Raw genomic sequence first — 17,249 nt, forward strand, 5'->3', positions numbered from 1 at the left:
GCGCGCGCCAGCGGCCGGGGCGCGAGCGCTGCAGGGGCGGCCCGCAGGAGTCAGGGTGCAGGGTTTGGGAACCCTATATACTGGTTACTCGAGGAGCAGCACCTCCAGGGAAGGGCCCAGCGCGCTGTGCGGTCAGGTGGGAGTTGGAGGCTGCGGCCCAGAGCCTGACGCCCCCACCCCCGGGCCTGACGGGGTGGCGCGGCAGGATGAGGCGCGGGGCAGGGGGGCGCCCGGTTGAGGCCCCGTGGGTGCTCTCAGAGGCCCGGTGCTAGGATCGGCAACGGCGCGCGGCGGCAGCGGGCCGCCTCGGAATCTTCCTGACGACGGCAAGCCCGGAGCAGTAGAGCCGGAGGAGTCAAAGGAGGAGGGTGTCGGGCTCGGCGCCCACGGAGGGGCAGAGACACGGAGCGGCGAGGAGGGAGCAGCGACGCCGCGGCGAAGCGGCGGGGCCGCGGGGCTCGGTAAGGGGGAGGCTGGGAAAGGGGCCCCTCCAGGGGTCAGTTGTGACGTGGGCAGCGCCTGGAGCTGCGGGCAGGGCTACGGGGGCATTTTTAACAGAAATTCCCTTTTAAAGTGAGGATTTCAGATACAGTGTTCTTAGGACATCAAGGATTTCCTCCGGCATTCTGGGGAAAAACAGCGCTGCGGGCCGCTCGCCTCCCGCGCTCACCTTCTGCTGTTCCCCTGCCGCCTCAGCGAGCAGGGTTTCTGACCGATCTGGCCTGCTGTTGTGTTTTCACCCAAGGATGAGGCAAGGATGGGCCGGACTCAGTCAGCTGCGACTCTTAGGGAATGGGGTCTCCGGGGAGACGAGCGTCTTCCTCCCCTGCCAGCAGAGACCGCGCAGTGCTCTGCCTCCTGGTGTCTGGGGGAGCAGGCTGTAAGATGTCTGTGCTCACGAGAAGCTCTGTGGTGTTCTCTTCTCACCTTTCCAACTGACTGAAGTTGGAAGATAACCAGTGACTTAATGCTTTATTTCCCCCTGAGTCTCTCCCCTCGCCCGTACTCCCACATGATGCCTTTCTCATTTTGTTGATTCGAGTAGATGCTTATTTTTAAAGGTTTCTGTAAACAGCTCACATGATATTGAATAGGGCGAGAAAGGCAAACCCTATTTATTTCCTCTAATCTATGTCTGGACCCTTACTTTATGTTGCTGCAGCTTGAAAAAGATAGCAGGGAAGAGACAGAACTACAGCAGGATGCTTGGGGTGCGGTTTAATAGTTATTTTTTAGGAAATAGAATTCGGATGATTATAATTTTGATATTTACGTAGAATTGCAATCCTCTTTTAAAATACTTGGGGCACTGCATGATGCTACATGGATAGCTGGCAGCTGGGCTGTAGCATTGTTGTCAGCATCTTTTATTTTCCATTCTTTCAGGTTTTTTTTTTGGCAGAGATTTAGATCTCTTAAGTCAGTCTGAATGGGAATAACTTTTCTAATACATTGGTTGCTTCTGTAAACATTGTATTTATATTTCTAGTGAAAGAAGAAAAAGCATATGCTGCTGGAGTACAGTGGCTCAGAGAGTCCACAAGTGTCCTAATTTGATTCAATAATTTTTTGAAGTAAGATTTTTGAGTAGTTATGATTGTGATTTATTAATTTGTTTTTCCTTGTTAATTTAATTGAAGTCTAATCCAGAATCTTAACACCTATTCCCTGGATTTGAGTGGAGGAAATAGAAGCTTTACTTGTCACTACAGTCTGACCTCAAAGTTTTTCAAGTGTTTGAATTATTTTTTTAACTTTTATTTTATTTATTTTGTTGTTATTGAGAATATACCTAGCAGAACACATGAGTTCAGTAGTTTCTACATGTATGATTCAGTGACTTTGATGACATTCTTTGAATTGTGTGACCATTCTCATCCTCCTTTCTTTTTCTTCCTCCATTAACATATACTCGCTGCCCCCTAAGATTCTTACCTAGTTTTTTGAGTTGCTGATGTCAATTTAATTCCAATGTAGGTAGCTCTTAAAAGAGCATAATACTCAAGGCAGACTTTTTTTTTTTTTTTTTTTAGTAGCTAGACTATTGTTTGGTTTTAAGAAGAAGTTTGAGATATTTTTGATTTAAGAGTTTGAATTATCTTAAGTAGATCTCTTTGTGAAGATGGGTGTTATGATGTGATTTCCATTTTCAGGAATGTCTGGGGTCTGATTTATTACTAAAATTGAAAATGTTGTGGTGCTTTATGGAACAAGTATCTGTAATGTTGTGAGGTTGGAACTGTGCTCAAGCCAGTTACCTTCCTACCATGGTTCTTATAACAGTCCCTGGAATAAAGCAGCACTTTGGACAGAGGCTTGTTGAGACACAGCTGGGGTAGAAGCCTAGTTTACTGTGTGATCATGCACATAGGGTTGGGTGACAGGGTGAAGCAATGGGAAAGAAAGACTGTAAGTGAGCCAGAGAGGAAATATTAGTAGGGATAACCTTCTTTAGTTATATAACTGTTTTGTTTTCTAGGGAGAGACTAAGAACCAGCGAGGCAGGCTCAACTGTCATTAGAGTCTTTGATGCTGGTTTGAATTCCAGTAGTTATGTTCCTTTTATTTCCTTTTTCCAACCCCCACATCACTTTCCAGTCACCAGAAGCTATTCTCCAGTTGGTCTGAGACTTAAATGGCAATACATTAGCTCCCACTTCTCTCTTGCTTGCTTTCTTACGTTCATTCTCTTTTTAGGTGACTTTCTTATTTCCAAGCTGTGCAGGGTGTGTTATCTGCCCATCATACATAGATTTACTGTTGAATATGTTGTTGTGTGCGGTCGAGTTGGCCCCGACTCATAGTGACCCCTCCTTGGGTTGCCAAGGCAGTATCACTATGGAAGTAGATTGCCCAACCTTCCTTCATGAGGAGTGGCTGGTGGGTTTGAACCACCATCCTTCTGATAAGCAGTCAAGTGCCTTAGGCACTATGCTACCAGAGCTAGATTCCTTTAATAAATGCCAAGGACTAGAAATTGTTTTTAGAAGACTGTGAAAACAGAAGAAAAATGAAATGAACTAAACTATTGTAGTTTTAAAGATTAAGATTAATATTCTTGAGGACTTTTGAATTTAATTAATTAATGGGAAATCTGGTGTTCATTAATACGAAATCTAGTAGTCAAGAGGAAGCAGCAAAGACCAGTGGAAGGAACATAGGACTTGAAGTCAGATCATGGTACTGGTTCCACCATGGAATAGCTGTGTGGAATGATACTTTCTTTGGGCAAGTTGTTTGTATTTCTGAGCTTGTTTTCTTTAGTCATAAAATAGGTATGAGAAGGCTTGTATTGTTTTTCTTACAGAATTGTTGTGAAGGATCAGATGAGAGGAAGGATGTGAAAATGCCTGTGAAATTGTTTTTCTATGTTCAATACATTATTGTTATTACACATTATAATTAAAAACCTGTTTTGCCTGACAAATTAACTTGGAAAAGTGTTATAAATATTTTAAAACAGTAATTTAGAAAAATGCAGATAAGAAATGAGAATGTGTTAGATTCCTTCTAGCTCAACAATGTTGTGATTTCTGTCTCATTGTTTAGGAAATCTATCTATAGTACCTGTGGTTTTGGATTCTTTGGAATTTTCAATTATTCTGAGACAGATGTCAAGTTTGTTGAGACTTTGAGCTTCTTTAAAGTATCAGTTAAAAATACCAAAGGTGGTCACAGATTAGGATTTCTACTGGGAGCTATTTAGTAAAAAATATTCTACATTAGTCTCCATTATTTAGGACAGGGGTTGGCAAAGTACACACTGCAGGCTGTATCTTACCCATAGCCTGTTTCTGTATGGTCCACAAGCTAAGAATGATTTTTACTAATTTAAATGGTTAAAAAAAAAGTAGTATTTTGCTATGTGTACACATTAAGCAAAATTCAAATCTTAGTGTGCCAAATAGAAAGGTCTATTGGAAAACAGCAATATTCATTGATTTATGTGATGTCTGAGGCTACTTTTGCACTATAAGGTGTTGTTGAGTACTTGTTTGTGACAGATGCTGTATGGATTTGTAAAGCCTAAAATATTTACTGTCTGGCCATTTACAGATAAAGTTTGCTTACCCTTGATTTAGGACTTAAAATTTTTGTGGTGTAGTGCCTAAGGCATTTGACTGCTAACCAGAAGGCTGGTAGTTCAAACCCACCAGCCACTCCTCGGAAGGAAGGTTGAGCAGTCTACTTCTGTAGTGATGCTGCCTTGGAAGCCCAAGGAGAGGTTGCTGTGAGTTAGATCTGACTCAGTGGCAGTGTGTTTGGTTTGGTTTTTAGTGAGCTGAAGTGTTATTTCCTTATCATAGTATTATAGGAATTAACATTCCTGGCTGAGTACTGATTTTTGTTTTTGGGTTCAAATGCCAGTTGTGGTATTTGTGAACTTTTACCCTAAGCAAGCTAATTAACATTTTGGTGTCTCAGGTACCTCTTTTGTGACAAGAAATAATAACATCTACCTGAGAAGGTTGTGTTGTTCTTGTTGTTAGCTGTTGTCGAGTTGGACCCTGGCTGGATGGATCATGGCTACCCCTTGGATAACGGAATGAAATGCTGCCCTGTCCTTTACTATCCCCATGATAGGTTGGGGATCAGACTGCTGTGATTCATAGAGTTTTCATTGGCTGTTTTTTGGAAGTAGCTCACCAGGACTTTTTTTCTTAGTCTGTTTTAGCATCCTAGCATTGAAAGGCAGGTGGTGGTTACACATGAGGTACCTTGGCCAGGAATTGAACTCAGATCTCCTGCAAGGAAGGCAAGAATTCTACCACTGAACCATGATTAAATGAAATGATACATTTAAATCTCATTTCTTAACATCTAAACACAATGTCTGGCATATAGTAAAACTAAAACCAAATCCACTGCTGGAGAGTTGATACTGACTTAACAATGATCCCCATTGGGTTTCCAAGGCTTTAAATCTTTACGGAAGTAGACTGCCTTGGCCTTTTTTTTGTGGAGCACCTGGTAGGTTCAAACCACTGACCTTTTGGTTAGTAGTCAAATGCCTTAACCACTAGACCATCAGAACATAGAGTTAACAATCAGTAAGTGATTGAAAACCCAAACCAAACTGACTGCTGTGGAGTTGATTCTGACTCATGGTGACCCTTTAGGACAGAGTGGAATTGTCCCATAGGGTTTCCAAGGCCGTAAATCTTTACAGAAGCCAACTACTTCATCTTCTCCCACAGAGCAGCTGGTGGGTTCAAACTGCTTTAATCACTGCAGCACCAGATCTCCTTCAATAAGTGATAGATGATTATTATATATTCTGTTGTTGTTGTTATGTGCCATCCAGTCGGACCCAACTCAGCGACTCCTCCTTGGGTTTCCGAGGCAGTATCACTACAGAAGTAGATTGCCCCATCTTCCTTCCGAGGAGTGGCTGGTGGTTTTATGTCTAAAGTTTTTATATTACCCTTGCTTGTACATTATTGAATTGTTTTCCTGAGTGGTATGCTACTTGTTTTGGAATTCTCTCTTTTACTGAAATCATTAGTTTAGTTAATAGCTGACAATTGGAATAACTTGAGAAATTTCCCATATGTTGTTACTGTATTTTTTTTTTGAGTCACTTGCTTGTTTCAGATGTTTAAGAATTGGTGAAAAGATACTTCTGCTGTATTTCTCATACATGTTGGTTTTTGGTAATTGTCTTGGTAATGTTCTTATGGTTGCAAACTGAATTTAAACATCATTTCTATTTTGGCAATGACCCCCCCCCCCAAAAAAAAAAAAAGAAAAGAAAAGAAATGTGTGTGAAAAGCCTGTTTTAATTAGGCCAGGTAACTTAGAGTATATTACACAATAAATTTGCTTTATGATTCACATTAGCTTTTCTGTAGTATCCTCTAGAATCTATCTAGGAGCTTTGATATTGAACATTTTTTTTTTTTTTCTTTTCAAAGTATTTTTAAAATATTTTACAATTGAGAAATTTGATGTACTTTTCAAAATCAACTGCTAGTTTTTTTAATGTTAATGCTAAACTAAACATGAGCACTAAAAAAAGCCATTGTTACAACTCAGTTAAACAGAACAGAATTGGGGTTGTTATGGTTCTTGGAGTCCTATAGATTGTACACATTCATGTCCTTAAATGATACAGTGGAATGTTCCCAGGGAGATATGGGGGACATTAATATTCCTCACTGCCTTTCCCAGGAACAGTGGAGTGGAGGCTGGGGAGGCCTTCTATAAAACCATAGTGCAGCAGTACCTAGAAAACAGCAGTTATAATTTTAGCACCTCAGAAACAATAGATGCCTAAAGAAGACCTACCATCAAGATGAAAGAGTATTTTGTGGGTTGAAAAGGTAATTAACCCAGAGATTTTCTATTTGGAGATAGGAAGGTTGGAAAGGAATAGTCCCCAAGGGAGTAAAATGAAAGAATTTGATAAAACAAATATTTGGGAACAGTCACTGGTGTTTAAAAAAGATTGTCTTAGAACAGGTAAAAGGAAATGAGAAGTGGGTGCTTGATTTAGTTTCTTATGAAAAAGACATGATGAACTTGAATATTCAGAGTAGTAAAATTCTTGTTTTAGAGACATCCCATTATTTGGCTTATGGTCATATATCCATTTACTAATTTACACCATGAATTATATAATACAGTGTAACCTGTCAAGTTGGAACATGACAGGACTGCCTTATTTCTCTGGTCTTGTAAGTTTCCCACCTATGATAGGGTGCAATTTTTCCATCGCTTGTTTTAGTGGAAAATATTATAGTTTTCCTTCTTTGATAAGTTTCTACCTTGTGCAGTTTCTGGCTTTCACATGTTTTATTGTATATGACCCACTTATGTTGGAGGTTGTGAAAGTGGCAAGCATTGGAAGGAAAAAACAATGTCACCCATGTATTATGGAAATGTTACAGTATGTTCAAATTGCCATTATTAAAAAAGAATAGGTACCATACTCTGGGAAAGAATTCTAGCATAGGTATTCCATCCATTTGCTCTAAAATTGTCTTTATTACCTATAGTTCAGCCTTGTGATCTTGGGCAGGCCACTAGACTGCATTGTTTTTGTTCTCTTATGTGTAGGGTAAAGGAGCCCTGTTGGCACAGTGACTGAGTCCTCAGCTGCTAACCAAAAGATTGGTGGTTTGAACCCAGCAGCCACTCTGGGAAAAAGATATGGCAGTCTGCTTCCATAAGGATTTCAGCCTTAGAAACCCTACAGCACAGTTCTGCCTTGTCCTGTGAGGTTGCTGTGAGTCAGAATTGACTTGATGGCAGTGGGTTTGGTTTTGAGTTTTGATGTGTAGGGTTACCATAAGTCTGAATCTACTTGACAACAAGGAGTCTGGTTTTGGTTTGATGTATGGTTGTTGTTGTTATGTGCCGTCAAGTTGGACCCTACTCATAGCGACCCCTCCTTGGGTTTCCGAGGCAGTGTCACTGTGGAAGTAGATTGCCCAACCTTCCATCCAAGGAGTGGCTGGTGGGTTTGAACAGCCAGCCTTCTGGTTAGCAAACTGTGTACAGTAGAAATGGTAATTCCTGTTCCTCTTTTCGTTGGAGAAAGATGAAGTTGAAGGATTCTTAAGTTGCATAGTATTTCATAAATTTTTAAGAAAATACTATGTGAAGTTCAGTAATTACCAAGTGTTTTAGTGGCTCTGCATTGGAATCAATTTGACAACAATGGGTTTGGTATTTTGGTTTTAGTGTCTTAGTGCTGCTGTAATAGAAATACCACAGTTACATGCTTTAACAAATTTTCTGACAGTTAGGAGGCTAGAAGTCCAAAGACAGGGCACTGGCTCTAGAGAAAGGCTTTCTTTCTCTCTAGGATCTTGGGAAGATTCTTATCTTTTGTTATTTTCTGTTCCTGTGTTCCTGGACAGTCTTCATGTGGAATGGCATTTATCTTCTCCTGTCTGTGTTTATTTGCTTTTGCGTCTAATCTACTCTTTTATGTCTCAAAAGGGATTGGTTTAAGACACACCCTGAATGAGATTACCTCTCTAGTTAGGGGTTAGGATTTATAATGTATGTTTTTTTAGGACACAATCAATCCATAACACCAAGTATCTTTAACACAGGCAAAAAAGTGAGGCAGCCTTTATTAAGGAAAGGAAATTTGGACTTGCAATCAGAGGATCTGGGTTGTCTTGGCTCTGCTGTAAATAATACATGACTTTGGACAGATCTCATTGAACCTCGTTTTCCTCATGTCTAAAATGAGGTGTTAGATTAGAGGATCTCTAATTTACCTTCTTGGAGCTTTAGTAGTGTAGCACCTAAGGCACTTGACTGCTAACCAGAAGGCTGGTGGTTCAAACCCACCAGCCACTCCTCGGAAGGAAGATGGGGCAATCTACTTCCGTAGCGACACTGCCTCGGAAACCCAAGGAGGAGTCGCTATATGTTGGGTCGACTTGACGGCACATAACAACAACAACAACAGTTTACCTTCTTGCTCTGAATTCTGTGTCCTCTTACTTATTTTAAAACAAGGAACCATCATTTTCCACTTGCCCAATTTCTGTTGGCTTTTGACCCCAGGAGAATCTGACAGGCCTTCTTAGTTGCTTTAATATCCAGTGACCTCCTCTACATTCAGTAGCAAACCTGACCCTAGTAGAATGAGAGAAATCAAATCTCTTTTATCATACAACTGAAAGGTATTCAGTGAGTACATGCTGTCTCTGGTATAGGCAGTCTCCTACTTGCCCTTTAATGTTAAGTAAATTTGCCCTCACTTTGAAACAATTGAATCAACACTTAAACCAAACTCACTGCTGGCCAACAAGTTGATTCTTACTGTAGTGAGGCCCTGTAGGGTTTCCAAGGCTGTAAATCTTCAGAAGCAGACTGCCTCATCTTTCTTCCATGGAGATGCTGGTGGGTTTGAACCACTAACCTTTTGTTAGCAGTCAAATGACTTATACACTGCACCATCAGAGCTCCTTTGAATTAACTCCAACTCACAGCAAATTTATCATCACAGTCACCTTGACTGCTGCACATGAAGCTTTTAAATCATTGAAAATGATTTAAGCCTTTTCTTGCACTAAAGTAGGGCTAAATAAGAACCATATGGACCTGTTCACACTGACCTACAAATTCTTAAAGACACAGGAAAGGATTTCTTTCGTAACCTGGGGACTGCCTTTACCACTGTAGGTGCAGAGGAAAATAGATATAAAAGAAGGTGGCATTGATTCTCTGCCCTCAAAAGAGGTGTTTGTTTCATTGGGAAGACAAACCATATAATAAAGCCGAAGGCAGGGGACAGTGGGATGATCTAGTAGTTGGAAGACTTGGGATGCACTATTGGAGTGGATACATTGTGGCCATGAACATTTGTAAAATGAGTTTGTAGGCTCCCTTCAGGTCTTCAAGCTGGTCATTTTCTCTTAGATAGAGAAGTGGCAGCTCTGAATCAACCTGCTGGCAGACAACCCAAGTGAGAACTGCTCAAACTAGGCCAGACTTTTATACCCATTCTATGTAATTGCTTGATTTACTAGATGGAAGGAAAGGATTACTTTCATTTGCTGGAAATTCATTCAAGAGACAACCTTTCTTCTCAGAAGTCAAGTATGTGAGAAGTGATGAGACAAGAATCCCTGCTGTAGAGGCAATAAACTTGTGTTCTGTATCTCATTCCCCTTGCCTTCTCAAGACTTTCACCTTGCAGTTGTTTTCTTTTCTAAGTTAACATTCTCTCTTTACTGGGTCATTTCTTCTAGTATACAAAAATCAAGCCCAATGCCATAGAGTCAATTCCAACTCATAACACAATTCATATTCAGCCCTATGGGATAGAATAGCATTTCTAAGGTTTTAAATCTTTATGGAAGCAGACTGCCTGATCTTTCTCATATGGAACAGCTGTGGGTTCAAACTGCTGACCTTTTGGTTAGCAACCCAGTGCTGTAACCACCATGTCACCAGAGTTCCTTCTAGTATGCAAACATACATTATACTTGCAGCAGTGATAATTGTTTACCAGATGCCAGTCTCTGTGGCTTCCTTTTGGTAATAGGACCCTCGAGTTTTATCTGGGTACATGGCTACCTAGGTAGAGGCTATTTTTCCTAGCCCCTCTCATACAGCTAGTTGTATGGGACTAAATTCTGGCTAAATGAGTGAATTAGTGTGAGCAGAAGGCATATGTGAGATTTCTGGATAATGGGCTTAGAAGAGAAGATAGTTGCCTTCTACTTCCTCTTTCCCCTTTTTTTGTAGACAGGATTGCAGAATGTTAATATGGTACTGGTTCAGCCTTAAATACAAGGGCAACACACTGGGGAGAGAGAAAGACCAATAAAATGGGTTCTTGCTTTCCTGGAGATGATCTAGTGGGGCAGAACTACCTATTAGCTTTGGACTGCTCATTTGTCTCTGGATGGTTAAGGGGAATAAAAGTCTATCTTGTATAAGTTCCTGATGACTTAATTAATCATTCCTCTTATGATCTTACGATCTTCTTATGATTCTTCATATGATCCTTTCCTGCAGTTGCCCAATTTCTTCCCTTCTGCAGCAATATTTTTCAAAAGAGTTGTGTATATATGCTGACTCTACTTATTCACCACTTACTCTCTTTAATCCTATCCATTTGAGCTCTCATTCCACTACTTCCTTAACCTGTATTTTGCAAAAGCCAGCGGTCAGTTCATTGTCTACAATTTATTGACCTGTCACCAGGATTCCACATTGGTTTACTTACTTTTACCTGCTAGCCACTCTTCTCTATATACTTTTGCCAGCTTCTCTCTGTCCCTCCCACGTTCAAACTTTAGAGTGTCCCTAGGCTCTCCTCAGGTGATCCCATCCATTCTCATGGTTTCAAATACCACTTTTATACTTATGATGCTGAAATTACTATCTTTACTACTGATTTTTTCTTCTTGAGTTCTAGATTCATCTAACTCAGTGCTTTCATTTGGATGTCTTGTAGACAGTTTAAATTTAATGTGAATGAAACAGAACTATGAATTACTCATCTTCAACCTTTACAAAGTCTTTACCATATTAATATGTGGCCATCACCATCCACCCAGTTGTGCAGGCCAAAACCCTCAAAACATCCTTGTTTTTTTCTCCCCTTGTCTGATGTAAGGTCCCGACAGCTCCACCTTTAAAATATATATTGAATCTGCTTACATCTCATCTTTTTCAATGTTAAAATCTAGGCCAAGCTAGTAGCCATTCTTTCTCCCGTGGAAAACTGCCAACAGACTTCCCTGCCTCCATTCTTGTCTCTACTTTTCCCCCAACCTTTGCCTACACACAAGCCCAAATGTGAATTAGACCATGCTACTCTATTTATGGGAGCTCTCTGGTAGCCTAAGGCACTTGACTGCTAACTAGAAGGCTGGCGGTTCAAACCCACCAGCCACTTCTCGGAAGGAAGGTTGGGCAATCTACTTCCGTAGTTATACCACCTCGGAAACCCAAGGAGGGGTCGCTATGAGTTGGGTCCGACTCGACGGTACATAACAACAACAACAACACTCTATTTATGGGAGTTCTGGTGGCATAATGCCCAAGGCATTTAACTGCTAACCAGAAGGCTGGTGGTTCAGACCTACCAGCCACTTCTCGGAAGGAAGGTTGGGCAATCTATTTCTGTAGAGATACTGCCTTGGAAACCCAAGGAGGGGTTGCTATGAGTTGGGATCAGCTTGACGGTGGTGAGTTTACTTACTGGCTTTCTAATATACTTAAGTCTAAAACTAAAACTTACAACTTAATCATGGAAAAAAACAAAAACAGACTTTCATCATGGTCACTTTTTAAAAAATTTTATTGTGATTTGGGTGAAAGTTTACAGAGCAAATTCATCTTTCATACAGCAGTTTACATATACTTTGTCTCATGACATTGACTGCAATCTCCCACAGTGCAACAGCTCTCCTCCCACTTCTTCCCCATAGCCATTTCTTTCCTGTGTCCTTACTCCCATTCACTCCTGTCCTCTGAGCTGTCTCCCTGTGCATACACAGCCTCTCTATTCTTCCATGATTGAGTTCTCCAAGGAGTGTATCTGCCTAATGTAAACGTTCAGCTCATATGCCTGTGTTTTGTTTGGCTGTATGCCACGGGAGTGGGTTCAATTCCAGACCTGAAAGGCAGCTAGGGGCCATAGCCTCAGGGGTTCCAGGCTATATCAGAGCAGCAAACCTGGTCTCTCTCTCTCTCTTTTTTTTCCTTATGATTTTGAGTTTTTTTCTACATTGTTCTTCCACTCTATCGAGGATCTCCTACATAGATCCCCTCCAGGTGGTTGACAGTGTGGGCACCACTAGTTCTTTTGGCCTCCTGGTTGTATAGGCTGAGGATTGCATGCTGACCCCTTCCCTTGGACTAATTTTTTCCATTGTTTGGTTTTCTTCATTCTTTGCTCCATCACAGTCGCTTTTAAGGCCCTATATCTGTGATTCTCAACTGAGGGAGATTGTGCCTTTAGAGGACATTTGGAAATGTCTGGAGACACTTTTGTTGGTCAGGACTCGGGGTATGATGGGGGGACTACTATTGGCATCTAGTGACTAGAGGCCAGGGATGCTGCTAAACATCCTACAGTGCACAGGTCTACCCTCACAACTGAGAATTATCTTTTCCAAAATGTCTATAATGCTGAGGTTGAGAATCCATATGTGAAGTGGCTCCTGGCTGCTTCTCCACCCTCATCTTTATTCTCTCCTTTGTTTACTGGGCTCCGGTCACATTGGCTTCCTTTTTATTCCTCAAACAACCCATTCTTTCTCAGGGATTTATAGTTGCTCTTCCTTTTGCTTAGAATATAGTTTCTTCAGCTCTTTGAGTGGCTGCCTCCTTTTTCCTCCCTAGAGGAAAGAGGCCATTAATGATGATCTGTATAAATGTGTGACCTAGTGTTTCACATTTTATAATTTTATATTCTTCATATTGTTGTTAGGTGTCATCAGGTTGATTTCAACTCATAGTAATCCCCTGTGACAGACTAGAACTGGGTTCTATCACCAGGTCTTTCTCCTGCAGAGCTGCTAAATGGGTTCAAACCGGCAACCTTTCGGGTAGCAGCCAAGTGCTTAACTGTTGCACTACCAGGATTTCTTCTTCATATAACTTTATTGTTTATTTGTTGATATGTTTAATTTACAACCCCTCTCTCCTCAAGCTACTAGAGGTATAGGGCCTTCTCTATCGAGGTAACTGCTGTATCCCTAACATTCTTAATAAATATTTGTTGAATGACAGAAAGATGCCTGAGGCCATTGTGGGAGTGCAAGACAAGGTTTTCAGTGGTAATGACAAATCAAAAGGTCCAATTGAGAGCAACAGTGAAAGTTACAATTTTCACTGGAGGGTGAAAAAAAGCACTTGAGACAAGGCTGCTTCAGCTTTGATTTAGTAACTAACTTTGTAGAATGGAGGTCTTCACCATTATTTTTGTGAGGAGGCTGTTCTGGTTACCTCGCACCATCTAACAGAAATATACCACAAATGGGAAGGCTTTAATAAACAAGACTTTATTCTCTTACAGTTTGGAGGCTTTAAGTCCAAGTTCAAAGTGCTATGCTCTAGGGGCTAGGTGAAAGCCCCTAACCTTGGGCTTCAGCTCTGTCTCTACTCCTGGTCCACTAAAGTTTGAGGCATTTTTTCACTCAGCTGCTGGCTGCTGAGGCTGACAAACCCAAGGTCAACAAGTAACAAGGCACAGTCCTGGTATTACCAAACCACATAGCAGGCCATCAACTCAAGTTCATTAAAAGTCCCAAGATCAGCAGAGCATGGCAGGCTGCTGTACAGTGACTCTGCTACACGCAGGCTTCAAGCGTACCGTAGGCTAGAGACCGTTTCCAAGTCTTCCCCTTATATACAGGAAGCAGACCACATCCCTAAGGCAGCTACTCAGCTGCTCACAGTAGTTCCACCATGGAGATAATTACCAGTCTCATCATAGGGAATACTACATCCAGCTGCTCAGCCACTCAACCAAGCCCAGCCAAGTTGACACATAAACTTAACTACCACAGAGGCACATGACAAAAGAGTAAGCTGACAGGAGGGACTTTTTAAGAAAGTTTGTTCTAGAGTTAACTTCAGAATTTAATTTCCATTTTGCCTGTGTCTCATATCTCTTATCTCTGCATATAAAGCTACATCTTCATAAAATTGTTGAAAATTATAGTTATATAAGTCTGTAGATAATATATAAGGAGCGCTGGTGGCCAAGTGGTTAAGTTCTTGGCTATGAACTGAAAAGTTGGCAGTTCAAACCCACCAGCTGCTCCATGGGAGATATGACCTGATGATCTTCTATAAAGATTGTAGCCTATGAAACTGTATGGGACATTTCTGTTCTATGAGTTGAAATTCACTAGTGGCACACAAGGACAAGGGGATATGTGGTTTTACTTCTCCCTGACAACAGATTTCCTTCTACATTATCCTTGGGAGGTGATCATCTACCATCTGCTTGAGTATTTTCTGTGTCAGAAAACTCAGCTATTCACAGGACAACTGAATTCTTAAAATAGTTTTTGTTAAAAAGTCCTCATTATATTAAATTGAAATGTATCTCCTTGCATTTCCAACACCCAGCATTTGCCTTCAATCTGTTCCAGTTCATCACAATTTTATGTGTTACAGAGTAGAACAGTTCAGTAGAGTTTTTTTGGATATAATCTTTATAGAATCATATCTTCTTCTGATGTGCCATTGAATGGATTTGAACTGCAGTAGACAAGTGCAAACAATGTGAGCCACTCAGGGACCCTAAACACTACATAGGTCTGCTTTATTTTTATGATGGGAAAAGTGTCTGGTACTTGGGAACTTCCATTAAGATGGTGGAATAGGCAGACAAGCTACACAGACCCTTTTCAACAAAGAAAAGATAAACCAGTTGACAGAGATATAGAAGATAATCCTGGAGCCCTGAGCTTTGAAAGGAAGTATACAGAAGTGGGTTAGGCAGGAACTAGTGGAAAAACCTGAATGAAAACAGTGAGTATGGAGACTGACTGAGCTGCAGACTGTCAGGTACTCTGATGGCACTGACAGCTTGAATATTTCCAAGTGGTGTTTGGACCTGAGAATTGACCTAAAGATCAACCCTGGTCACCACTGGCTGCGGGCATGACTGGGCTGGTGGCTGATGACTAGGAAAGGAAACAGCAAGGAGGGGGACAACTTGAGCTGTGGAGTTTTGGCTGTCCAGAGGGTGCAGCCATTTTGTTTTTTTTATAAGCAGTAGCCATTTTGGATATTTAAAGTGACTGAGGGTGCAGCTATTTTGAATGTTTACAAGTGGTGGCCATTTTGGATATTTAAAGTGACAACATTCTTATTCAGATTCCAGGGACCTAAGAATAGGCTCTGTTTTCCAAGGATGGCAGGGACATATGGGAGCCTGACAGGGGGAAGGGAGACAGGTGGTAAGTGCATAAGTGCTGCGAACTAGTGAGTAGAGGAGCACAGTACCCTACTTAAGTAGATAATATCCAAACAAGCAAAGACAACAAAAATCTTGGGCAAGCCATTCCAACATGCAATCACCAATTAAATATAAACACAAAAACAATGTCTCAGAGACAGCAGAGCATTACAGTCCACAAAAAGAAGCAAGATAAAGTAGTAGAAAAACAAGGGACCAGAATACAGCCCAGAACACATGCCTGAGGAAGAAGCAGCATCGAAACTCCCTGATAAGGAATTCAAAAGAATTACATTTAGGTTCCTTCATCGGGTTGAGAGACAGATCAAGGAAAACACTGACACAATTGAGGAAAGCACAGAGAAAACCCTAGAACAATTACAAAAGAAAGTACAAGAACAAAATGACAAATGAAAAATTAGAAATGATACAAAATCTACAGCTAGAAACCCAGAAGATTAATACTAAATTTTCAGAAATAGACAAGACATTGAACAAGTGAAGGAGTAGAATTGAATCCGTGGAAGAGAGAATTAATGAGGTTGAAGACAAATACCTCAATACTTCTTTGGAAAGGGATTAATCAGAAAAAAGATCAAAACAAAATGAAGAAAGCCTAAGGTTTATGTGGGATACCATCAAAAGGAATAACTTACATGTAATCAGAACTTCAAACAAGAGGAGACAAATAAAACCACAGAGAAAATTGTCAAAGATTTGTTGGAAGAGAATTTCCTTGGTGTTATAAAAGATGAGAATATATCCATTCAAGAAGTACAGTGAACCCCAAATAAGATGGACCCAAAAGAAAACCACCAAGACATATCATCATCAAACTCACCAAAACCAAAGACAGAGAAAGAATGTTGAAAGCAGCACTTGAAAAACGAAAAGTTGCCTGCAAGGGGCAACCAGTAAGACTGAACTTGGATTTTCAGCAGAAATCATGCAGGCAAGAAGACAATGAGATGGTATATATAAAACCCTGAAAGAAGAAGTTTCCATCCAAGAAATATATACCCAGCAAAACTGTCCCTCAAATACGATGATGAAATTTGGACATTTCCAGATAAGCAGAAATTAAGGGAATTTGTTAAAACCAGACCGACCTTACAAGAGATGCTCAAGGGAGTCCTTTGTACAGAGAACCAACAAGAGCAAACAACAACTGACCATTAACATACATGATGACATAACCCAGAAACCAACCCACTTCTCGAAGTATCCAAAGTAAATAAGTCTACAAGATTTTAAACAGAGAACCAGAGACATCAATTGACAAATGAGGACAACTACAAACCAAAAAGAGGGAAAAAATTGTGTTGTTACAGAACTTCTAAATGGTAGGGAATTTAAGACAACTGCAAGATAGACCAGACTGTTCTAAACTTGAGAAGAAAATTATAAATCACAGGGTAACCTCAAAAAACAAAAAAACAAAACAAAAAAGACCCACAAACAAAAAACAAAACCAAAAAAACCTTCAGATCAAAATAGAGGACCAGTACAAATATTTAGCAGATATTAAAACAATAGCAACGAAGGAAGTGATAACATGATCCATAAACAAAATGAGCTCAGCACAGAAAATTATATGGAACAAAGAAATCAGCAGCACCACGAAAAGCACATAACAAAATGACAGCAACAAGTTCATACTTGTCGATAATTGTTGATAGTTACACTGAATATCAATGGATTAAACATACTACTAAAGAGACGGAAAGTTGCAGGCTGGGTAAGAAAACATTACATCAATATGCTGCCTACAAGAGACATACCTTAGAGACAAAGACAAAAATAGACTAAAAATCAAAGGTTGGAAAAGCAAATGGCAACCATAAAAGAGCAG

The sequence above is a fragment of the Orycteropus afer genome, unplaced genomic scaffold (assembly GCF_000298275.1).
Source record: "Orycteropus afer afer isolate SDZICR_OR568_19922 unplaced genomic scaffold, OryAfe1.0 scaffold00649, whole genome shotgun sequence".
NCBI classification, from domain to species: Eukaryota; Metazoa; Chordata; class Mammalia; order Tubulidentata; family Orycteropodidae; genus Orycteropus; species Orycteropus afer.